The 26,077-nt window shown below is 37.4% G+C and overlaps 1 protein-coding gene and 1 long non-coding RNA gene across 10 annotated transcripts in view; one reads left to right on the top strand and one right to left on the bottom strand.

Moving 5' to 3' along the window:
• The window catches only part of LOC145937976 (uncharacterized), a 215,482-nt gene that overhangs the window by 9,583 nt on the left and 179,822 nt on the right, over positions 1-26,077 (top strand). Inside the window, exons 1-2 of one of the 9 annotated variants that reach the window (XM_083041323.1) lie at positions 13,087-14,466; positions 14,777-14,994. The exons of 6 other annotated variants lie outside the window; for them this stretch is intronic. The gene's annotated coding sequence lies outside the window, so the exon portion shown is untranslated. Of the gene's footprint in view, positions 1-6,785; positions 6,905-13,086; positions 14,467-14,776; positions 14,995-26,077 lie in introns of those variants that run through there. 2 more of the 9 variants (XM_083041319.1, XM_083041325.1) reach the window with 2 other exon arrangements.
• Positions 12,195-12,928, bottom strand: LOC145937977 (uncharacterized). The gene is made up of 3 exons (XR_014425655.1): positions 12,679-12,928; positions 12,424-12,620; positions 12,195-12,291 (listed from the first exon to the last, which is right to left on the bottom strand). It is a non-coding gene; the product is annotated as an uncharacterized LOC145937977 (long non-coding RNA).

Here is a 26,077-nt window from a genome sequence, read left to right as displayed (position 1 = left end):
AATCAAAGTAAAGTATTTTCATACGTCACACTACATAGATGGATAGACTACAAAAAATTAGGATAATCAACGTTAAAAGAATAAGTTATTTTTATATATAACGCAGTTGTTACTATGTACAATTAATAAAATCACAAGCACGTTCTTTAAATAAAATAAATAAGTGAAATCTGAATTGAAATTCTTTATATCTTTCTTTAATTTATACTTTAATTTACACTTGTATGTATAATATGCTTTAATTACGTATATTAAAGGCAGCTATCAAAAGTCGAATTTAAGAAAGTTTGATCTAATTTATTCTAGTCTATTCATTTTAAGGCAACGAATCTACAATCTACAATCTACAATCTACAATCTACAATCTACAACTACGATCTATAAATCCGTTACCTCAAAATTAAATAAAAGTTTATTTCACTCACTGACACCGATGCACAACAGCGAAGTAGTTGATGTTCAAGCTACGTTGTCTGTAACATACAAATATAAAATATAAATTATAGCAGCATTCAAATTAATTACTATTTCAAAAAATTATTATTGGATATATAATAAAATAATTTTATAAATTAAAAAAAAATTTTTTTCAAGTGTAGAAGAACTTTTATATAGGGGGATTTATATAAATATTTATATAATATCTCTTAAAAATTTATATAATATCTCTAAATTTCTCTTGTTTAAATTGTTCAAATAAATGAACTGAATTTTAATGTGATTTATAATAATTAATATACAAATAACGACACTCACCCTAGGGTTGCTCTGCCGGTGCCCGATGCCTCTCCCAGGCCTCCTCTTCCTCTTAGGTTGTCAGGATCGTCCGTACTAACACGCGCGATACTTTTAACGACACTCCCGCACTCGTACGCGCGATACTTTTGACGGCACTCCCGCACTCGTACGCGCGATACTTTTAACGGCACTCCCGAATTTCATGTTATCTGTAACATACAAATATAAAATCTAAATTATAACAGCGTTCAAATTAATTACTATTTCAAAAATTATTATTAGGCGCGCCGAACTTTATAGCCTTTTTACTCAGAAAGATCTAAGCTATCCACTAGCTGATGATTTTTTCAAATCAGTTTAGTAGTTTCTGAGATTACCCCGAACAATGAAACCAATAAACTGTATTTCTTTATATATTAATATAGATTATCTATAAAAATAACTTTAAATTTAAAAGCTATAGAATAATAAAGACTCTCTTGAAACATAAGTAACAAGTATCATGCCCTGATAATACCTAAAGCTTTTTAGCTAAAAACAAGATTAACAAGCCTCAACAGATGTTACATTTAAAACGTTTACATGTATACTATGTAAGCGTACACATATATGAGTCTCCTAAGTGCTGCACAATGCCACTGTAATTTCGCAACGCAATGAATCTCGAAAACTGGTCGTGTTAAGAGGAGAATCGAGGGTGGGTGAACGGCGCCAGCTGAATTATTTCACGCCCCCCTTCCCGTCTAGCTTTTTCTACTTCTGTCGACATAAATGATGATTACATAGGGAGTTCTCGTTGCGTTCGGATGTAGAAAAAGAGAGAGAGAGAGAGAGAGAGAGAGAAAGAGAAAAGAAAGATCCGCGGGAACTTTTTTCCGCTCCACGCGGGATGGCGTTAATTAACCCGGCGAACGAATCTCGTCCATTTTCGCGCAATGACTTACCATTCATTAAGCGCGTAATCACTTGGACTCTGTCTTACCGCCAACTATGAATTTTTATGCGTACACGCCATTGGACTTTAACTCATAGGAATTTTATCTATTTTATAGGAATTTATTTAGATTTGTGAGTTTTTTGTACAAGAGCCAGAAGGATAAACGCACCTCCCCACTGAAATGAATGAAGATGTATCTCGAAGATTCTCCTCGACACGCCTGATCCTGAACGCGCGCGCTCATGAAAGATTTATGCGTAGGAAAAGTCCGCTAACGCATACGAGGACGAGGACGAGGAGGAAAGCTCGCCTTCGGAAATCAATTTGCGAGATAAGTTCAGTACGTCGAAACAACCGATGTCGCTCAATCATAATTTTTTCGCAAATTAAATGCACAGCTCGCGAGACAAAGCGCGACAAATCTTGCGATTTTTGCTCTTCGAAAATTTTAATTGTATCGGTATCGGTGACAGTCGGATAAGCGAAGGCACGGCATATCTCGCATCGATACATCGCTGTACCTTGCAGTGCTCGGAAACGCGCGACAGCGGCTCGCAGGACCATCATTTACCATCAAACAGACCACGCATGGAATAATATACAACGTGCCAGTCTTGCCCGCGCGGTATCAGGCAATAATTCCTGCCCAGATATCTGCATAATATACAGTCGACGGCGCGAGGATTCTCTCTCCATACAAACGTTTACGTTTCGGATACGTTCTCGACGGACGCGCGATCATTTCACTTGCCGGGAGATGCGTTCAAGCGATTCCGTCGATGTAAATCATTGTCTGCTTCTGGGCAAAATTTAGATCTTCGTCGAAGAAACGTATAGGTGGAATATCTATCAGGGCTCTCCTGTCAGGAAGAATCATTGGATGCTCGCGCTCCCCAAAGTTCGATAATTCATGTGACTGACGCGGATGTCTGGAAGTTTCGAATTTCCGCAAATTAGATTCGAACGTTTATCGATGAATAGTAAAAGTAATATCGCGAGGGAGAGAGAGAGAGAGAGAGAAGGCACTTTAAGCGCGCGCGACCATCGGGGATTTCACCTGTCACCCGTTGCACTTCCGGTCGCTTCCGGTTGATCGATCGTCGCGGTAATATGGGATGAACGAAACCAATAATACGCCGCGCGGAATGAATTGTAAATTGATTGGCGATGCATTTTCTTAAATGACGCGATCTCGACGAGGGGGAAAGGGGGGACGTACAGGTAATGAATTCCGCGAATGGCATTTGGAAGTCATAAAAGATTTATGATACACACGTCGCGGTCGTTGTACGCGGGGGCACGCGTAATTCCGCAACAGCCAGCCAACGTGTCGCCGGCGTGACACATCATGTAAATGAAACATGTCGCACGTACATACACACACATATATCTACATACACAGCCGGGAATAATGCAGGTCGCGCGATTCGATGCAAATCGCATGACTCGCGAGCACTCGCTTCAACGAGTGCGATCGATTTGAGTTTTCTGCGAGAACGAGGCTGCTGGGAATAAGATCCGAGAGTCTTTTTATCCGGATACAATACTCTAAACAACCTGTAATCATTTCCGGTCTTTCATCCCACCCTTTTTGTTCAAGATAGCCGATATTGTGCAACACGCGATCCTTAATGGATTGTAATTCATGCTCGTGGAGTACGTAGAACTTTCCGTGAGAGATAATGTGAAAGTTTTCCGCCGGTTTCTAGGGCCCCCAAGATATTTTTAGTGCCTGTAAATCTTCCGGATCGCTTCATTCTATCCGTCGCGAGAATACTGTTGTTTCCAACGACCTTTATCGGCGGATGTTTTACGGCGCGAGATTTTAATCACTTACTCCGCTCTGATTTGTATATCACGAGAGTTCGAATTGTCGCGATTCAATTGTCATGGTGACCGATTGACCAGAAATGTTTTCACGAAGATAGGATTCGTAGCAATTTCGAGAGTAACTTGTGTCCCGTTTGATGGTCTCCATCTCTTTTTATATTTCAATCAAAACAAAAAATATTAATTCTTAATAATAAATGTGGAATCATGAAATTAATGTCAAATTTTTGAAGCGGCTTTCAGTATTTGAATTTTGCTAATCAAACGCTATCGTTTTTCCAGACGTGTCAATACTTCAATCTTCGTTAATTCCGTCGTTAATCAGTAGAGAAAATTCAAGTGCCGCTCTCAATCTCGGACGAGGGAAAATTGATGGGATTTCCTCGCGCAACACGGCAGTTTGACGTTAATGCACCATAAGTGTAATCGCGACTCACTACTACAGCCGAGAGATTGGTGGAGACAGAACGAACACCGACTATGTCTCGTCGGGGGGATAAGACGCGTACAAAATTAGACTGATTAGATTTAATAAGCCCGCCAGGGTCTCTGCGAAACGCCGTGTCTGATAATTTGCGAGGCCGCGGGGTTTTAGCAGCCTAATTTGAGACGCAAATGCGGTTACCGTATTGCACCCGAGTCAAATCCGCAATACACGAATAGTGTTTGATAAATGCATATTTAACGATATCTATTCCATGAATAAGTAAGTCGTTAATCATCGTTTTTAATCAACGTGTATGTATTTACAAAAGTCACCTCATCTATGTATTTTGATTAAATTTAGAAAAATTTCAATTTTTAAACCAATATAGAATTGATTTAGGAATTTATTGCTGATAAATGCAATACCAATTCATTTTTTATTAATATTAATTACCATATATATCATAAAGTTTTAATAAATATGAAATGATCATATGCAAACATTATTAAAATAAATATAATCAATGGCTACTAATATAATATTTCCAGTGTAAAATATATAATCTTGATATAAGTAAAAAGTTGTGCTACAAATATTAAGCTGTGACATAAAATCGATAGTGTTGATAATGCGCGAACGTTTATAATTCGCGATATTAGCGTTTCTTCATAACACGCCACTGTATTATGTAACCCTCATTTTTATACTTTGCCGTATTTTATAAGAGCCATATTATGGAAACGTTCATCTTTCTTTTTCGCATGTTTATAACTTTTATCTTTTTTTTACTTAAAGCACGACCGCATATTAAGAAATTCCCTTTTATTTAATATTACGCAACTTTACGATGTCTCAATATTAACTTTTTACTAATATTTTATATGTACGCGAATCTACAATATACCGGGTCAATATACCGGGATAAAGATTTTACAATTATATCATAAATTCTCATCTTTCAAACAATGTTCATTTGCCAGAAATTAATATGTATTAATTAATATGTTTTTCAACAAACATTTTTTCCCATATTTTTCAGTTTAAATATTTTATCTTAATGTTATAATAAAAGAGGTATGAAGTTAAGTTGAATAAATACACTCGTGGAATATTCATTTTGCATGTTAACTCATTTTTCACCGTTATTATATTTTTACGCTCGTTGAAATGCGTACATTAATGTTTCTGACCGGTCTCGCACGCAAAAAATATGTTTTATAAATTTTGAATTCTCTTTCCGTAGCTGTCGCTGCCATTAAATTCGACATATTATTATTACACACTATAAAAGTTGAATTTTGCTCTTAATCGATCGTGATGGACAGCTCGTAAATATAGAATGAATTCGATACGTCAAAAGAGACGCTTTGTTGAATTCTTTCTGACGTAAAATAGATACGCTCAGCAAACACAAAACGCGGTGACTGACGAATGACGAAAGGAAGACTTTGACATGCCTGACAAGTCCGACATTAATGACGATCGAAGGGTGATACGTTGATCATGATGAGAATGGGCTCGCAGGTACATACAAAAGGCTTTCTTACGGCTCGCAGCGTGAATGATGGATGCCCGAGCTTCATAGTGTTCGTTCGTGTAAAGTCATAAAGGTTCGTTCGTACGTTTACGGATGGCGTCAGACGTGAAAAAAATATCTTTACGTGTCGTTAAAGAAATGAGAATAAATTATGCGCGAGGGCTTTCCAAAGTGATAAGTCGAATAATCGAGTTAGAGTGAACATAGTCTTTCTAAAAGCGTCTATCTTTGAGACGCCTGCTAAATATAATATAATCCAACAATAAATGTTTTTCAAGAAACAAAATTTACGCGGAACGAAATTCTATTTGTATATGTAATACATGTAATACAGAAACCATTTAAACAATTATAAAAAGATACGAAATATTTTTCATTAATATACGAAGTTATATTTAAAAACATGTGACACACATAAAATTATAAATATATTTTTGTCTTGAATTTTGTCAATCATTAGATAGATTAGATGATTAAGTAGGTTTAATGCACGATTAATATATTGTAGATTGCAATACGTAATATGATGAAACCATTAATAGATGATAGATGTTTCAAGAAAGTACGTGCATAAATAAAATTAATTGAATAATGTAATTATCTTATAATAGAATATTATACAAATAGTCGAAATGTTAAAGTAAATGAAAGATAGTGAAAAGTGCAATTTATTCTTGTGAGAAAATAGTTAATCTACAGAGTTAACTATGACGATTGCAATGTAAGTTGCACTAAATTGAAATAGCTAACTTTGAAATATTAACGAACGCTAAGAAACACAAGCTATTGGGAATATTTTTATAGAAACTGAAAGTCAATACAGGCTGTCCCCGCTTTTCTGAGCGGCGAAAAGTTTTAATTAGCGGGCTAATTATCGTCACGCGATGAATGAAACAACAAGTCGCGTAAAGGAAAAGTTGGTGCTATTTTTCTAATTCTTTCCTCAACGTGAGGATAAACTTTTCTTCATTGCAAATTCTCAGATATTACAGACGCGCTCTTTTTAATTCTAGTCACAACATTGTACAGCGAGCTAACTTTCTCACTCCACATTATAAAGTACAAATCTAAATGTGATGATAAAAAACAAATTGCTTACGCAAAACACGTAAAATTCGATTACACTGCGCACGATTTTAATAACTTATTTATCTTGACATTAAATGACTTGAAATAAAAACAAAGCGCCTGCAATGTAAAAGCATCATTGTAAGAGAATAATAAATGTATGCTAAATACATTTTCGCAGCGTTAGTCTTGCCTGATGACAAGACGCAAAAAACCGATGGAGCGAACGTATAAAAGGGGAGGCGAGGCTACGACAGGGGACTGACTAATGGAAGCCAAGAAAGTTCGGGGTTCAAATTCGTTTCGTCCCTTCTCTCGAGTGGACATGCAGACAACAAAGAGCCTGTCGGCGCTTGCCACACTGCAGGTTTTTCTCCACCCCCATTAAATTCCCGATCCCTTCAAGGCACGAGCATGAACTTGAGAATAGAAGTTAGAGAGCCCGGGCTGTGAAGACTCAATTAGAACTTTTGTACCTCTGAAAACGACGTTTAAGCAAAGGTGACGACCGTGCTCGGTGTCGCATGTTTATGAGTCACGCCCGATCGATTTCAGTTTCGCGAATATATGCGTAATATTATATATGAATCGAATTTATCTTATTTAGCTTGCCGGCAAGTTGCCTCTGTCGCTAAAATATATAAATAAATTTACGGGAAAATGGAGAATCAATGCGAAAAAGCGCAAAATATGTAATATACATATTTTACACAATTCGGATTTTACGTAACATTTTATAAATGCGATGCGATAAATGGTCGCGATATAGATGGTTCTCACACAATTTATATTATTCCTATACGCAGCGTTAATGAAATGTATATGTTATAAAACGCGCGCTACACGTTACTTCCAGCTCACAATATTAAAAATATTTATGTATGTCACTGGTGGACACTGCATGCTTCGTCCGCGGTTTTACGTTTACGGACGCTACAAGAACTGTACTTGGTAGTTTTCAAAATCTGCTCACGAACTCGTTATCAGCCCGTTCCATTACCAAATTACAAACTGGCCGCGCTATTAGCGTCAGTGACGGTTCGATAAATCCGGCGCGAGCCAATTTGCCAAATTGTTTATCGGGCGTTTTCGTCTCTGTTAACGCACTGTACATTTTTTACGAGTCCGCCCCTTGGAAACAAACGAAATTTTTACGAGTGTCTCGTTAGCGTATCATTTTCAGCTTGATCAATTAGTCGATTTTTTAAACGCTCGACAAATCGATCACGTCGACAGCTGTTGTTTTCCTCGTCAAACAGCTTTTACGATATTATTTTACGCGATTCTGTATAACGCAATTTCGCAGAAAGAAATATCAGTTTGGTTGTAAAATCCGAAATTCTTCTCGCTCAATGCCTGGATATCGTTAATTTATTGGAATTCAATTAGCTCCCGCAGGAGCCATTTATTTCCTAAACCGTCCGCGTATTATTTCATGATTTAAACAATTCAACAAACTGAACTGGATATTTTCCAAGAGCAGAAGTAATACACGAGTACGTAAAATGTGCCGCGATATAGACAAGAGAGACGATCGACAATACTATGTGAATATGACGTTTCTGAAGACCATTCGAGATTTAGCGACCCTTTCGCTTTTCCTCCGTAATCGCCAAGTGCATTTACGTGTTTCGGCGATCCAGATTTTGTCTCAAGTACACGACGGGACATTGAAATTCCCTCAGACGCAATTTGTTCCGACGAATCTTTCGATATACGAATATATGCATAGTTGAGAATAAATCGATAGCGGTGCCATTGGATATGACAGTTTGTGGAGATCATCTCGTGTGTGTAATAGTTATCTGCGACGAGAGCAACTGCTTTAAAAAAAATCGGTTTATAGATATGAGATGGAGAGAAGAAAAAGGTGTCGATCCGAATCGATGAGGATGGACGGTCGGTGCCAACGTATCGGATACTTGCTCGGTCGTTTATCTCGGTTCATAAATGCACGATCTCACGGGCAATTTCGCAAATTGGAAACCGCCACGAACACGCGCCATTCTCGGTTCTCTGTAACGAAACTTGCGGCCTTCGTCACCGCTGGCGCAAACGGAGATGCAATCCTGCACACCGCTATTCTAAATAACCGGACGATTTGCGAAAAAGGACCTGTTTGACGAGGATTACTCGTGTTCTAAATCGATTCGAATCCGGGCGAATCGAGCGGGAGGCGTTTTATTTTTTTTTTGTTGCTCGTTTTCTACCGACAAAGAAGCGTAAAGCGGAAATCATTGAATGCCGTTCGAATAAATTTTACCCAAGAAGAAAATGTAATATATGTATATACACTGAGAAAAAATTGTTAACTTGATGAAATTGTTCAACTAATTATTATTTTGTTAATTAAACATATAGAAGTATTTAAATTAAATACAACATGTTAAATCTAACATAACGTGTATTTAACTTAAATACTTATATATGTTCAAATAACAAAATAATAATTAGTTGATCGATTTAATCAAATTAAGAATTTTTTTTCTCATTGATAGTTTTTAACATAAAATGTATGCCTCAGAAAATTCAAATCATTGATAATTCTTCTCTCTTTTCTTTCCTAATTTTAAATTATTACAAAAAAGGAGAATGTCGGTGTTAGTCTTATTACGAAGTGTCAGTCTACTTTCAAATAATATGATATTTCGTAATATATAAGTCAGTAAAATTTGGAAGTTCTTCTTCCAATTATGCCACTCATCTTTTCTCTCCTGATTCTTTTGTCATTACATTAAAATCTCCGGAGCGTATTATAGCAGACAGTTTGAAATTCTTGACAGATTTTCCTATCTCGCAGAATTATAACAATAAGCACGCCATCGTATAATAAGTCTCACAGCTTGTCGACAATAGTATTATTCTACTACTTACGAAATGTACTGTTTCGTACTCTGTTCCGTAATGCACAAGACTTCAGTTACCTCGAGTAAAGTACTCTTGGCGTTCTACTTTAGCGCGGTTGTTTCCACGAAAATGCAATGTTTTGTATCTGAGCATCTTAAACGAACAAAACGTCAATTGATTCAAAATCCTACTCGATGTATTTCAACCGAGGCAACAACGTGAAACTGTGTAATATCGGCACAGTGTTGGTTATATCGCAATAAAAATTCTATCATGCGCGACACAAGCAAAAAGCGGCTTACATTTTTCCACATTTTACGCATAGAAAAATTAAATATTGATGTAAAAAAAGAGTAAACAGCATTTTATCGTTATCCGATAGATAAAGTCGATTAACTATTCGAATTATGGGGGCACATTTTTTTTCGCGCGCACAGATTAAATCACATAAGCTCCATTTTCTATATAATACGCATATAAAAAGCGTATTGTAAGCTATATATTTTCGCGAAATAAAAAGTTTTGCAATCATATTTATTGTGGCAATGAAGATGTTGATATTGTATGATACTGTTTGTATTATTTTCTTTAGAATATTATTTATAACAAAATTAAATTAACGTAATAATTGAAACAATAATACTCGTGAATTTTCACATGTTTATTTCACGATACTTTGCGAGCTTTATTCAATTCGAAAATTTGAAACAAATTCACGCCATGGCAGGAGGCTAAAGAACTTAATACATACCTGTCAAAACTGATTCGCTGAATTATTTCAAGCCCACCATCGCTGCAACGTGATATCCCAAACTGTCATTCATCTGCACGGCTTAAGATCCACACCATCAGGAATCCACGATAGATGATGTAAAACTGTCATGTCGCATCGTAATCCTTCTCTGCGAGGGGCGCTTTATTGAAATATTCATAATCACTTCTTTTTACTTCAGGGATGCGACGCTGTAATTTCACCCTCGTTTATCCCTCGCAGGCACGTTCACTCTTCTACCTAAAAAATACGATAACAATGCGAATTATTCTCAGTTATGATTCATTCTCTGAATAAAATTCGAGTTATGATAATTCCAATGCATTTTATTTATAGACTGTATTTTTTATTATGTTTCATAACATAATTGGGACTGTTAGAAATAAATTGATGCGGTAATTGTTTAATAATTATTTAATAAACAGATTTAATTAATTGTTTAATAAATAGATTTTCTAATTTATTATTTTTTATTAGCTTTTTCAACTCAATGAACCGCAAATTAACTTCGTTTTTTTCTAATCGATATTAAAAATTATAAATCGTTTTGCGTTAGTTTGTCCACGATATCGAAGCGACATTGAAGTCGCTGTGTTTCGGCCTGTTTAAAATCTCCTTGATGCGAAACGTGTTCATTGTTCGATAAGCAAAGTCATATTTTCCGCGATCCATTACAGCGGCGGAATATGGTGGTCGTTCGGCGTCATTTCGCGGCAAGTTCTTGATAATTTATCGAAAGCGTAACGCGTTGTTTCAGCGCACTTTGACGCTGTTCCTGGTTCCAGGTTGTCGATCGATACCGGTTAACGTACACACGCGCAAGAAATTAATTTCGTATGCACCCTTCCGCGCGAACTGGGATAACGAGTGGAGTCGCAGAAGCTATCGTGACTACTATTGTGCTACGAGCTGCATTTTCTAAACGCGCGATTGCCAAGTTAAGATAAATTTTAGATAAATTTGGTCCATGTAATTCACGTTGCATAGATACGAAAGTAGAATTGGAATATATTCTAATTTTTTTATTTGTCTTTTTGCCAAAATATATTCTAATCCTGAAAGATAATATATATATTAAAGTTATATAAATACACTGAGAGAATTTTCTCTTAGAATTTACCCTGAAAATCATGGTAATCGTGGGACGATATGATATGGAAAGAATTTTATAAGAATTTCTATGATTAATATTTATCACACTAAAAATAATAATATCTATCACAATAAAATATACAACATGTTTGATTAATTATACTAAACTGCATAGTAAAATTAAACAAACGTATTTTATATTTTATTGTAATAGATAGAATTATTTTTATTGTGATAAATATTAATCAAAGAAATTCTCATAAAATTCTTTCCATGCCATATTGTCCCATGATTACCATGATTTTCAGGATAATTTCTAAGAGGAAATTCTCTCTGTGTATAAATCTTATATACCTAAATATCTTATAATATATTTAATATCTTATAAAATATATCTAATATCTTATATAAACTTATATAAATATGTACATATATATTTCAGGATTAAAATATATTACGAGAAATTATTAATAATAGTAATAATTTTTTAAATAAAGTAACGAAATTAATTATTATATTAATTTAATAAAACAACGATGTTAAGATATATTAATATATAATATAAGAATAATACATCTTAATCATACCTATATTAATAACATTAATCTTACTATATGACTGTTTATGTGGTTACTAGAGCATATATATATATATATATATATATATATATATATATATATATATAAAATTATCGTCGCTTTATTAAATTATTAACTATTATTAATATATATTAATTATAGTTAATAATTTAATAAAATGATGATAATTATATATGTATATGCTCTAGTAATTGCATAAAGACAATCACACAGTAAGATTAATATTATTAATTTACGTATGGTTAAGAATATTTTTCCTATATTATTCCGAGGTTATGGCAATTGTGCCAAGAAATTGGAATCGAAATCCGTGTAAATGTTTTTCAGAGCCGAAGAAATTCGGATTATTTTACCTTGTTAAATTAAGTGCGCCATCGGAGACTGTATGCGTTTCTTCTTCCTGCTGCACTGCTCTTATTGTTAGATATCGGATATTGTCCATCCCTAATAAAGAAGGAAAACCGAAACTGAGAAATAAGAACTACTGTGGAATTCGTTTACGCATTCTATAAACAGCTAAGTCCGTTTCGATTCGATATAGTGCTCTCCTCTCTAGGAATAAAATTGCACAAATACCTGTCTCGAGAATCCGGGCTTCTGCACTTGAGCTTTGTGCAAACAGAGATTTCGTTTTGATCCGGGACGACAGAATTATACGAGTAGATCGATGCGCGTCGTATCTTGTAATCGACGCCCCGCCATTCTTCTCCCCTTCAGCTCTTTGAACTTGCAGCGGAACTGAGCCGAGATATAAGAGTCCGCGATCCGCGTCTCTATAACAAAAACGCGTAATATAGTCGCCGAAAACGGCGTTCGCAGGTTGAATATTACCTTTTCGCAGCTTCCCAGGAGTGTCGTACCAAAGTATTACTGTTTATCGAACAGATTTCGGTGGAAGTCACAGTCTTTCGTCGTTAACTCGGCCCGATTTGATCGAAATGATGTTCAGGTCGGTCCGCTAGTATGGCCAGTCGCGACTCGCGGCGCTCTACTTCGACCGGTGACGTCACGATTATTATCGATTATCGATTATCGATTGTCGGCGACTCCGCTCGAGGCGACGAGACGCTGCTAGTCCGCGTTTCGGCTGAAGTCGCGCACTATGGTTATTCGGAGCGGTTCTTACTGTCTTTCGCAAGTTCGTTGAATTTTGTGTAATCCGCGACTAACCGGAAGTGTCGCGTGCAAGTATTTGTAGAACGGATTTCGTGGAAATCGAGTGCGCCTCGGGGTAGTAACGGTTCGTCCTCGATTCGCATCGATAACCAAGTTGAGGTTAGATGTCAATACGCGCGTTCGCGACTGGCCGCAGGTTTCCTCGGTAACGTCGTCATTATTTTACTGATTATGCCGTGCCTCGCTTCGAAGTCATGTATGTATGTACATAAATAGCGGGTCGTTCGCCGCTTTTTGCGCGTCCGCGAGTTTCGTTGAGTTTTGCGTGCTTCGCGACTAGCCGGAAGCGTTTCGCGAAAGTATTTGTCGAGTGAATCTCGTGGAAATCGAGTGCGTTTCGGGCTTGTAAGGTTTCGTCGTCAATTCGGGTCGATTCGATCGAAATTATGTTCAGGTTAATATATGTCAGTACACGCTCGCGATGTCGCGCATCGTTCGACTTCGACCGGTGACGTCACGATTAATATCGATTGTCCGCGCTTCGATCGAAGTCGCGTACATAAATGGCTGCAGTGGCGCTCGTCGCGTTCGCGAATTTTGCTCGCGAGTTTCGTTGAATTTTGCGTGATTCGCGACTAACCGGAAGTGCTGCGCGATAGTATTCGTCGACCGGACTTGGTGGAAATCGAGTGCGATTCGGGCTTGTAAGGTTTCGTCGTCAATTCGGGTCGATTCGATCGAAATTATGTTCAGGTTAATATATGTCAGTACACGCTCGCGATGTCGCGCATCGTTCGACTTCGACCGGTGACGTCACGATTAATATCGATTGTCCGCACCTCGAGAGTCCGCGCTTCGACTGAAGTCGCGTACATAAATGGCTGCAGTGGCGTTCGTCGCGTTCGCGAATTTTGCTCGCGAGTTTCGTTGAATTTTGCGTGATTCGCGACTAACCGGAAGTGCTGCGCGATAGTATTCGTCGACCGGACTTGGTGGAAATCGAGTGAGATTCGGGCTTGTAAGGTTTCGTCGTCAATTCGGGTCGATTCGATCGAGATTAAATCAAGGCCGTTAATTGTCAATACGGGTAGTAGCGCTCGCGATATCGGAGGCCGCTCGACTTTGACCTGTGACGTCACGAAAGCCCGCGCTTCGACCGACGCTTCATCGTGAAAATGGCGGGAGTGTCGTTCGCCCCTTTTCGCGCGTCCGCGAGTTTCGTTGAATTTCGCGCGATTCGCGGCTTACCGGGAGTGAGAGTGTTTCGCGAAAGTGTGTTTGCCGAACAAATTTCGTGGAAATCGAGTGCGTCTCGAACTCGTAATCTTTCGTCGTCGATGCGGATTAAAATCAAGTTACGGTTAACTTGCGCGCGCGTTCGCGATGTCGCCGTTCGCTCGATTTCGGTCGGCCACGATTATTCCAACGTCCGCTGCTCCGTTGTATTAATTACCCGCTTCCTCATTGATAGATGAATAGAGATGATTTATTCGCTTCGTCGTGGTAAGTCCACTCTTTTCCCGCTATCTTATTCGGCCGCAAAAAATGGCCATTAATTCAATGGGATGAAGATTGGGAGCCATTTTAAACATACAATTTTTTTTTTATATATTTCAAATTAAATCTCGAGTCCTGATAATTTAGCGGACAAAAGCAAGTAGTATTGGATTTTGCGGAATACAGAGGATAAAATCTGTTGAAAATAGCATTACTTTATTCTATTATTCTCGATGAAAGCGTACTCGGTGGCTCTTGATCAGTCAGGTAGATTTGTAGTTGGATCATTATAAGCGACTTTTAACTGCTTTTATAGACGGAGTCATTATACGACCGAGAGATTATTTCAAACATCTCGTGCGGGTATGACTGCCTGTGAGTCGCAAACCACAACGGAGGCCGTATCGAGACAGCCCGGTAGCGTGGACGATGATGGATGAACACGTAGAATAGAAAATCTTGGCTGCGAGCGGTAGCGTGATATTACGCAGAAGAAGAAGCAGAAGGAGGTGGAGGCAAAAGCAAAAATGACGGGTATGAATTATTACTACGCACGCTGGTGCTCTCATATTTTCCATAGACCGCCGCCGCGCCGCAAAACTGAGTAATCATATATCGTCGAGGCTTCGACATTTTTTACATTTACTTCGGAAACGCTGATAAAATCCGGTTATGCGACCACCATGTCGCTTTTGGACAATGAAAAATTTCCTATGGTATAGCCATGTACGACGTACACGGTGATTTTATATCTTTTCCGATGAAGATATATAACTTAAATCTTTTTCGAGCTATTAGATTTCTATTTTCACGCGTATTTTTTTCAAAGAACGATGGTAAAAGAACAGTTTATTTCGCGCGCAATTAATCACTGTTTAATAGTGCTTTTGGTACAAGTATCGCAACTATTCCCCGTGGCTATAAATCTTAACCACCGTAACAGCATAGGATATCGGGTTACTTAACTCTTCTTCTTGCCCGCGAACAATAATAGACGCCGACAAGACAATGTTTATGTCTGATTTTTTAATGCCGCAATCGCGTTAGAGATGTGATCATAAAAGGCGCTGCGTTATGTCGGATTAATCGAAAAAAGAGAAAAATAGAAAGACACACACACATACGCAAAGAAAGACTAAAAAAACGCACATGCGCGTTCGCGTATACCGTGAGTTAATTAATCATATCGCGTTATTGGCTGCCGACGATACTAAACTCTTTAATTCGTTACCATTGCGCGAGCGAGCTGGGATCGGCAGGGATTGAAATTCTCATTAATTAGTCAACGAAGCGCGGCCGCACACAACAGGGACGTTTGATTAAATTTTTTTTCTCACCGGCACAGCACATTTCGATCCGCTTAACGCAGGCAACAGCACACACCTATATATATACAGAGGTTTACCGTTTTCGCACCCGCAAAATCCTTTTCTCGACTACACCCACGCGGCAACGTTACCGCGCACGCGATTAAAGTATTAAATATTTAATAAGAGCGCGCCCGGATGCCACACCGACCTGGCGATCTGCATGACACGTGGATGAATATTAATAAACGCGGGACGACGAGGTTTGTCGTTCGCACATTATCCGCGCAATATCCAAGTATGTGTTTCGATGCGCTTATATGATCCTATAATATAGCTTTTGCATCACCTACACACATAGTAAAATATATATTCTTTTAAATCCGCGCATTGCAGCTGATATTGTTTTTATTATAATATCAGCTAATTCAGATAATGCGCGATGAAAATAATATTTAGTATATTATGAATATATGATATTACTTCTGCAAGCTAAATTAAATTTTTTAGAACATTATAAGATAGGGTTTCTTGAAACATTACAAGAGCATATATAAAATTAACTGCATTTCATAATTTTAACTACATGGTATATTGTTACCTTTTAATTAAAGCAAGGTAATTATTTAATAAACATATTATGAAGCCTATTATTAATCAAGAGACATTATATTCACATATGTATAAGGTATGTATATTTCAACACTATGACATTTTAAAAATATTATATATTATACTCTGCTGCGAATTGATCTTAATTCTCTTATTAAGAATCTCATTCGACTGATTAATTCAGTTGATTATTACAGTTACGATTTATGTTACGTATATTAAGGATATTTATACTCTACTTTATATTAAATATTCTATATCTATACTCATAATGAGTGAGTCACAAATGTGATTCAATTTCTTAATTCAATTGCTAAACATTTTATTCTTTTTACTAAATCATAGATTTATTTTATTATATACACAAGAAGAGAGAGAGGGAGAGAGAGTATGATATGAAACTTTGGATATTATTTGTATATTGTAACTTTAATATGTTTTTCATGTTGTTTTTCCCCGTTCTTGAAACATTCTTGATATATTTTGGAAAGTTTCGAATCTGAGTGAATCTCTTTTTCGAAATGAAATAAGGTCCTGCTATTAACCAACTATAATCTACTCATCACATATCTTTATGTGTGCGCAGTTTCAATATAGCCTCAATCTCAGATAGTCTCCATAATTAAGCGTCAAAGTAAATGTTTGCGTAAGAAATTCTATCGTATACTCTAATATAACGTCTTAAATATGACTACAGCTACCTGATTTTCCTCTTTCGTCTCCTAAAAATAATAAAGCTATTAAAGCCGGCATTAAACTCGGTCTGTCATATCATACGCGGCATAATGATAAATTAATCAAGCGACAATTAATTAAAACGTATTAGAAAGCTGTCTCGCGGAAGGAGAGAGAGGGGGACGTGATGCGGAAGTGAATACGATTCATCATGTTTTGCGTCGTCGATGATAATAAATCCTTGTCGAGGTAGAGAGAGAGAGAGAGAGAGAGCTTGTCTCGGTCGAGCCGGAGAGAGATGAAACCGTCATCGCACGCGACGATGACGTAACTTCCGTTTTCGCTGGTTTCGCCATTTCTGCATCGCGCTTTTCCATCAGAGTCAACAACGTCGCGCCGAACAGAGCCGATATTTCGCCGACTCCATTTTCCGCCTTACGAACGTCGAGAAAGCTATGCTAAATAATGATCTATACGATACCCCCCGCGGGGTCGCGAATATACGGCATTTGTACCCGGGTATGTCAGTCGCAAAGCCCGCTTATAACCGCAAAACGGCGCCCGTCGTCGTCCGTAATAATTATTGCAGTGCCCGTTTACAAGGAGTGTTTTATGCCCGGCCCGTAAATTTCCCGCGAAACATGTACAGAGTGCCGAATCACGACATCGGAATTCGTTTAATCGCCGGAGATGAATTGCGTTTGCGTGAAATTATTTTTATTATTTACTATACTCGGTATAGTCGAGAGACGAGAAAACTAGCCGGTCATTTTAGGTGTATCGAATTTCTCTCTTAAACTATATATGATGAACTGTCTAAGATTAACGTTTCTCGATAAATAAAAATTCTAAACTATTGAAAAAAATGAAAAATGCTCCGCGATCTGTGCGCAAAATTTTATTCCGTCACGCTTATACGTGGGAAACCTGTAGATAAATCGCGGTAGATCCTTCATCGCGTTAGCTCTCTCTCGGCTTTCATCTAGATCCGCCAAAAAATTCTGTCCTTGGAAGAATTAATGACCACGCGGAATCGCTGACTGGGTTGCTCGATAACGTCCAAAGATTCGATTTGCATCGATTGCCAGGCGAACAGTAACTCCGGAGAGAAACAGAGAGGGAGAGAAATAACCCGGCATTGATTTTCTGCGCCATTTAAAAAAGCTAGGCCATACTTCTTGACGGTGTCTCCCGGAGCGAGCGTAATTTAATTTTAACGCCAGCGTGGTCGACGATATACAGGTATCGCGGGCGAGCACAATCGATCGATAAGCAAAACCGGTCGCGCTAGCCGATGGTATTATTCGCGGAAGAGACAACGGAAGTTTATAGTTCACCGTCGGGACGTTTTATCTGCAATCAAATTTGTTTATCGTCGACGCGCGATACTTTTTACACTCGTTTACCGATAGGAAAACCGTTAAGTGCGCGGTGGAATTGATGGGATTTGAATCGCGGTTGACAATCGCACAGTTCCATATATATATATACATATATCCTGTAAATTGTCATCGGTCATAAAAGATCGTGATTCTCTTCTTTCTATCGCCAAGTGCCATTAATCCTGCTCAATAGCAAATATTCGTAGCCGACTGTGATTTCTCTCTTCGCGCGTGTAATTTGACGTGTAAACGATATTTTACGCAATAAATGAAGAGATTCAATGGCGCAAGCAAACAATGAAATCTCATTCTTGATTTAATTTCGAGCGTATAAATTTTTAAGTATGTATATACACAACGCGCACACGTATGTGTGAAATACACGTGCGGAATATATATCCCATTGCAAAAATAATAAAAATTACACAGGGATCAAAATCTGTATAGAGGCGGGAGATCGTGCAAGCATCGCGATTAAATTGCGTCCGGATAAGCCGCATGACCTCGTTTATAGCACGAGAGATATGCAACATACACACGCACACACGACTGTTATAGATCGAAATTAAAATTAACCCTTCTCGCGCACCTCGTGCTAGTATCATTCGCTAAATGCTCGTCGCAATTGAACGCGACAGCACGTACGATCGTATGTACTCCCATAGATCGGGGTTGATTCTATTGCACTCATGAGAATATTTATGTACAATCCGCTACCACGAACGTGCTGCAAGAATAATCACCGACGTGCATGCTCACGCCTTATTATATATGTATATACATGTATTATATGTATATATTTATATACACATATACATATATATAAATATATATGTATTTACACGTACATATATGTGCACGCACATATATGTACAGGGTGTTTCTGCGACATACACATCAGTATGTCGGGTTGCCTATTCGTGCAGGCGCGCATGGTCGTTCATAGCTGCGTAGGCTTTGGCGCAGCTATATTCACTCGTATAAGCTGTGAACACAGGCGCAGTTGTGAACGACCATGCGCGCCTGCACGAATAGGCAACCCGACATACTGATGTGTATGTCGCAGAAACACCCTGTACATCGCATGTGAGATACGCGTTTATTTATCGCCCAATAGAAACACGGTCGATATGAACTCGATCTTCACGTACCTATAAGCGACCCAATTTTCGTGAAGCTCTCGAGAATGTTATCTGGATAATTGATTGCTAACCGCCGAGATATTCTGTATTTGATCGAAAAATGATACTTAAAATACAAATTCACTTAAACACATTTTGAAATAAATAAGTAAAAGTTAAAAAAAAAAATAAACCGTCAATTAAATTGACAACAATTTACATTTCTTAGGGCGATTTTTAGTATATTTTTTTTCCAATATTATCTGGCACGAGAATCGCATTATTGAAAGAATTGGAATTGGTTTAATGACTAAAGAGGATTGTCCTAGATTCTTGAGCAAAGTTTTTTGCAGTTTTTTAAAATGCGTAAACTTGATGGTAAACTAACTGGAAAATGTTTAAAATTATATTTTCTTAAAATTTGCGTAAACGACGCCCTTGGCGATTCATTACCGGTATTAAATTCGATACTGACGATGTTGTAACTGGCAATTTTATAACTTGTCCGCGTCATAGATTACTGTATTTATCAACGCTTATATAACAAATCTGACAATCGATTATTGACATCCGTACATACGATACAGGTAATAGCGATACAGGAACGATTGCACAATCGGATGCTCCTTCACTGTCCGAATCATAATTTAAAAGTTACATTGCTCGTTTCATGATTGGTTATCCGAAATGGCTAGTATCGTCCAAATTGCATCTCCAAATCTCGAGCAATTTCTGTTGTAAATCAATGAAAATAATTTCGCCACATCGGCGCTCTTTGAATAACAACTATAAACGGAAACTGTGCAGTTGATTAATTCGTTGTTCGTGCGCATATCAAATAACGTGGAATAAAATAAAATGCTATAAGCGATTCTGCGTTAATTAAATTTAACAGGGATTTATAAATACTCATCTATGATGCAGATTGTATTCAAACGAAAAACAAAATATCACGCGATAAAATTTTTATGGATAAAGCAAACATATTTATTATATTAAAATAATTGGACAATTTTATGCTTTTTTATATAAAACTTGTTTTTTTTTTATCGAGAAAGTTAAAATAAACTAAAATTTTTCATATTTGATTACGCATATTACCTTCATGTTTCAATTTTCGTCGCACGTATCGTAATATTTTGTGATAGTAATACTAATATTATATGAGCTTATCCATCGTATATTACAATTACAAATATATTTATTTGTTCACAAAATATGTGTACTCACACGCATATGTCTCGAATAAAAAAATATTTCTTTGCTCAAATGTAGCAAAAAATATTAGAGAACGATTTTCAGATATAATAGAAAATACAATGTTCGAATAGACAAACCTGTTGTCCATATTTTTCAAAACCACAAAACCTTGTTTGAATGAAGAAAGAAATGAAAATTTTTTATAGTTTACATAACTATATACGATTTTTGTACACTCGATAAAATACATTTTCGAATACACAATATGCTTGCAAAAAAAATGGAGATGTAATTTCGGCCTCGAAATTTTATTCGAACATTCGTATCCGTTAAAATAAATTCGCAGGACTGCGGTTTAACATAATCTTTTTGCATAATACGAGGGATGTATTATACATAATAATCGTGAGTTCTGTGTGTTACATATTTTATTTTATTTCCTTCACTCCTTCTCTCGTGCGGGTTTGCGGAATATATCAAGACGATTGTCTGCCATAAGAGGCGAATGAAAAAGCGTAGCAGATTCTCGTAGTTGAACCGACCCGAGCCACTACACTCTTTAAAAGGAAAATATTTCTATTGCCGCGGTTTCTGTATTTGGATTCTCCAAAGATATTCTTTCGTTATAGCCATGGTTATTCTTATTGAATTCTTTGTTGTTGAAATGCAAGAAAAATATAAAAACAATGGTAAATAACACTGTTGAAACTAACAGAGGTGATGGAATGGAATCGAGAAAGAGATCGAATTGCACGAAGGACTTTCTTACTTTTAAAAGATGAGGAAATGTCTTCAACAACGTCCTCGACAAATAAAATGTATTTTTCTTCTCTTTAGTTTCTGGTAATTGTGTCTTTCTTAATTCTCAAGGATATCTTTAAACGTAATGTAATAACAGAGCAAGATCCTTGCTTTCTCTTGACATAAATAAAATTGTCGTCACCTCAGTTTTCTTAACAGTGCTATGCTGTTATCAAAAATATTTAATATATCATGATGTAAGTGTGTGCATGTATAATATTCTCAGGTAATATGCATCTGCTCATATATTTACATAATTAGTATTAAAATATTAATAATTGATAACTAATAATATATAAAGTGAAACTGCCTATATCTTCGTCGAATTTATACGAAGACTAAAGTGCATAAATTTACGAATTATAAAGAGCCGCGTGCGCGACATGAACGGTCGCTCGTATATCGGTAGGAACTAAAAAACCCGCTGCACCCACGTGAATAATAAATTATCAGGTGACGTGAACCACTTCTCGATTCGGTGTAGCGTAGATGCAGGGTGTAACGTTTTGTAGGAAGGAAAGCGCGGCGCAAGAAGTTACGACCAGTCGATCTAGCCGCTCATTTATCATCGCAGGTCAGTTCCCTTCGGCCTCTCGGCGTCCTGTATATATACTCGTGCACGCGCACGTCGGGTCGAACTGGGAATCACGCGTGTCGCTACTCAGACTCCATAATTTACTCGACGTGCTGGAACTTCCTATTCGCGGTGTAGGACTTTCGCGGCCCGGCGCGACGCGGAGCACCTCAAGTGGAAGGAAATGTTTTCCGAGTAAATTCCTCCGCGAGTTTGTATGGGGGAAGGGAGGGAAGAAATATTTCTTTCGAAACTTTCAACCCACCTGACAACTCAGAAGAACGATCGCGCGAATCTGTGATTCGGTAAATAAGACCGCCGTGAGTTACTCGTGTTTCGTCCACCCGCAAATCGATGGGTGATGCCGACTCGCCGGTTTTAAGGGCTTGACTGCCGACTTCTCTCTCTCTTTATTTTTAGCGGAAACCGTCTGGAAAGTCTGACAAGGAAAGTTATTGACTGACATATCGACAATTCATGTAGCGAACTTAACGTAGGGGAAGATCCCTAAGAAAAGGGAGTGTCTAGATTTTATAGTAAATTTAAGCTAGCCCATAATCGTTTAGTGGAAATATAAGTGTGTCATCAGACGATTTAATACGCGAAGCTATAGTCACGCACAACACATATAATAAAATCATAAATGATAATAAAATTATTCGTGCAAAGAATAAGAATTAATGTTGCCAAGAAAAATTAATGTTGTACGTTACGAAATAAAACATTTTCATGAAATGCATTAAAATATTAAAGAAAAATAGAATATATTTCATTTAATTCTAAAGCAGATCTGCACGGTTTTCCACATTCATATATATTTCGGCATTATATTATAAATACTATTTTGATAATATTTCGATATGTAGGTTTATTGGACAATTTTTATAGTCGAAATCGCGATGCCACGCGTTTATAAAGAACAATAATGAAATTGCGAGAAAAGACGTTACGATAAATCAGCACATAGTCGCAAAAGAAGGAAATTGAATCTCAGAAAAACGAACTAGAACGGATTTCGAAAGAAGAAAGAGAGATTCTTACCATACTTCCTATGCATGTCACGGAGGATTTGAATAATACACAAAGAAATACGATGCGCGTACAAACCAGTCGAGTATTAGTGAGTCGAAGAAACGCAAAAGGCGAGCATTGAAGGGTCGCTCGAAAAGAGCGACATGTGACAAAAGTAAGAAGCAAAAGAAATATTCTTCTTTTTCATTTTGCACTTGTCATACGTAATATTCGAGGTTATACGAGTTGTATAAGGAAGACAGGATAAAGTTACCTATCTCCTCGGAGATTTTATGTTTCGAAATATTTAGATGCTCCATCATATGGAACCATATAACGGAAAAATATAGAAAACACACACCGAAAATATGTAATATATACATATAGTTAGGTTGCTAGTTCTCTGATATGATATGCAAAATAATACGTAAACACCACAAACCATATATTCGCAGACAGTAGAATAGGACGGCAATATTTACTATAATAATCTATTTAATAAATATTTTAATTTCAAGTAATTTAATCAATACGAAATCAAACGCGGAAAATGAGATGTACGTTTTTTTTTCTCTCTTCAGTTATCTCTAATTTCTCTAATTATATTTACAAAATATTTTATCCTTCATCTCTATCTGTATAATTTTATTTTCCCGTAATTTTTCCAATAATTACATATATGTATATACGTAAAATATCATTAATAGAGTTCATATATCAATCTTGTTTCGTGGTTTATTCGTAATTCCTCGCCGGATAATCGGAGAACTCGTCTCGTAACTCAGACCACAGACGTCATATCTTTCGGCCATTTCGTTCGGATTGACTGCCAGTGTTTCCTGCGATCCTTCGGGGGGTACCACTCAATTTCCCGTCTGCCGAAGACTCACTGGCCGTCCATCCATTCTGTGCGTTCGTATGCATTATAATAGGCTACATATTACGTCGCGAATATTGCCGGGTATTCCGGACACAGTTTCGGAGAACGATGCACCCACCTGATGATGAGCGGGTATAGCAGAGATACGCAATAACGAGAAGTTGAATTAATGCTTCGCGACATTTGTCGTAAAATGAAGTGGAGAATTCACGATGAAAGCTGTTCGTAACAAATGCTGATGTTTATATATAATTTGACTCTTTCCACACATAAAATAGAATTTTTTTTATGTTCGCCCCGTTTGCTTGTATTTTTTCACGCTTTGTTTGTCACATTAACTCTCCGTTATTTGCCGTGAATTTATGGACTTATAATTTTATTCAAATGTGTGTGTGTGTGTGTGTGTAAAAAATTGTAAATTCATAAATATCGCGATAGAAACTCGGGACAATGCTCGTAAAATGTAACAGTTACTTGTCGTGATCGTCCGTGTAAAAAATATTTATCGGACGATGAAAATTAGTCGCCAATGCAACGTAATCGTAAGAATATGTAGAATTCGCTTATTACTATTCAGATTAACAATGACCGTAATCGCGAAGCGATATGCGTGTTGGCGCAAATTTGCCGAAGCCGGAACAAGTGTATCTTCGAGACAAAAGCGCTTTATCGCTTACAATGGTGCGAACTAAAAGTAGTTACGAAGCGAATTCTGCGGGGCGGTAACAATAAAAAAAAGAGAGACCAATGATTCGTAAAGGCGCTTCCAGATTTTACGCGATCCTAAATGAGCGGGAACGACTCCGCGGTAAAAGCTCGCGGTCGTTTCGCTTTCGGGTAGTGGCGATTATCAGAACCGAACCGCGAACTGTATTATCGGGAAACAATAGCCATTCGCGCTTGGCTGTAATGGCGTGCTTTCGGAAGCCTTGGCACATACGTAACACCGCGCACGATGCAACACCTTACACCTTATCCCCATCAAGTATCTTTGTCGTTGCTTAATATAAAGGCGAGAACGACGGTAGAGTCTATATTGATCGTGATTAAATAGCCAATTGTGAAATTGTAACAAAGCGTGAAAATTAACGTCTTTAAACGCGGCAATTTAGTTGCGATTAAATTAAACGTTTCCTTATTAATTTAAATTTTAATAACTTCTAAAATATACTGTCTTTAAAAATACATATAAATTACCAATCAATCTTGAGAAGCAATACTAAATAAATAATAATGGTAATCAGATAATTTCTTTCAAGAATTTGGGAATTTTTAATTTAATAAATATTTTTTTCTATTAATTTATGATAGCTGTACTTAGAAGCTATTTTTGTCAAATGAACTATATATAACATATACATATATATACACGAAATATATAAACGCAATCAATTTCGTAATAGCAAGCGGAAGCTTTTACGCGAAACACAATAGCTGCATCGGCCAAAGCTCTTTGTCGAAAGCTCTTCGCTATTACGAAGTGGTTATGCGTGTGCATGTAATTCTATATCCGGACAACACAAAGCACCAAGACACGTCTTTCCGGTCCGTCGATTGTGGTTTATTCGATCCGGTTTGGTGCATCCGTTCAGAAACGATGAGATCGCGGCGATCGTTGTCGCCTGCAAATTCGCGGAGATTGTTTAATTGCTTCTCTCGACCTGGTGCGCGCACATCGGATAATTTAAGCCTCAGCTTTCTCGCGTGTAAGCGAGAAATGCTGCCCGTAACTCGACTCGAATCTCGAAATCCCATGGCGAATCGCGCGGATAGTAAAGCAAAGTGTGAGTGAGCGATGCTGGACTACATTAGAGAGATATTAACATATGTGGATCGTTCTAACACGAGTTGGAGAACGAGCGAGCCGGCAAGTTAGAAGTGCCTGAGCTTGGCCTCACACATATTTGATACTCACGGTATGCCTGTCTCTACGTGTGGTGAAAATTTAACGAGGGTATCCTCCATCGGCGCAAGAAGCACTCGTAATTAACAGATAACGATTAGCAGAATATTGGTGTATCCATCTTGATACTGAAGGCGCGAACGATATATCG

Source organism: Prenolepis imparis, unplaced genomic scaffold (assembly GCF_030444845.1).
Source record: "Prenolepis imparis isolate NDT839.2.m4 unplaced genomic scaffold, iyPreImpa1.0 SCAF_6, whole genome shotgun sequence".
NCBI classification, from domain to species: domain Eukaryota; kingdom Metazoa; phylum Arthropoda; class Insecta; order Hymenoptera; family Formicidae; genus Prenolepis; species Prenolepis imparis.
The sequence above is the reverse complement of the archived record's forward strand: the minus strand, read 5'-3'. Positions and strand labels throughout refer to the sequence as shown.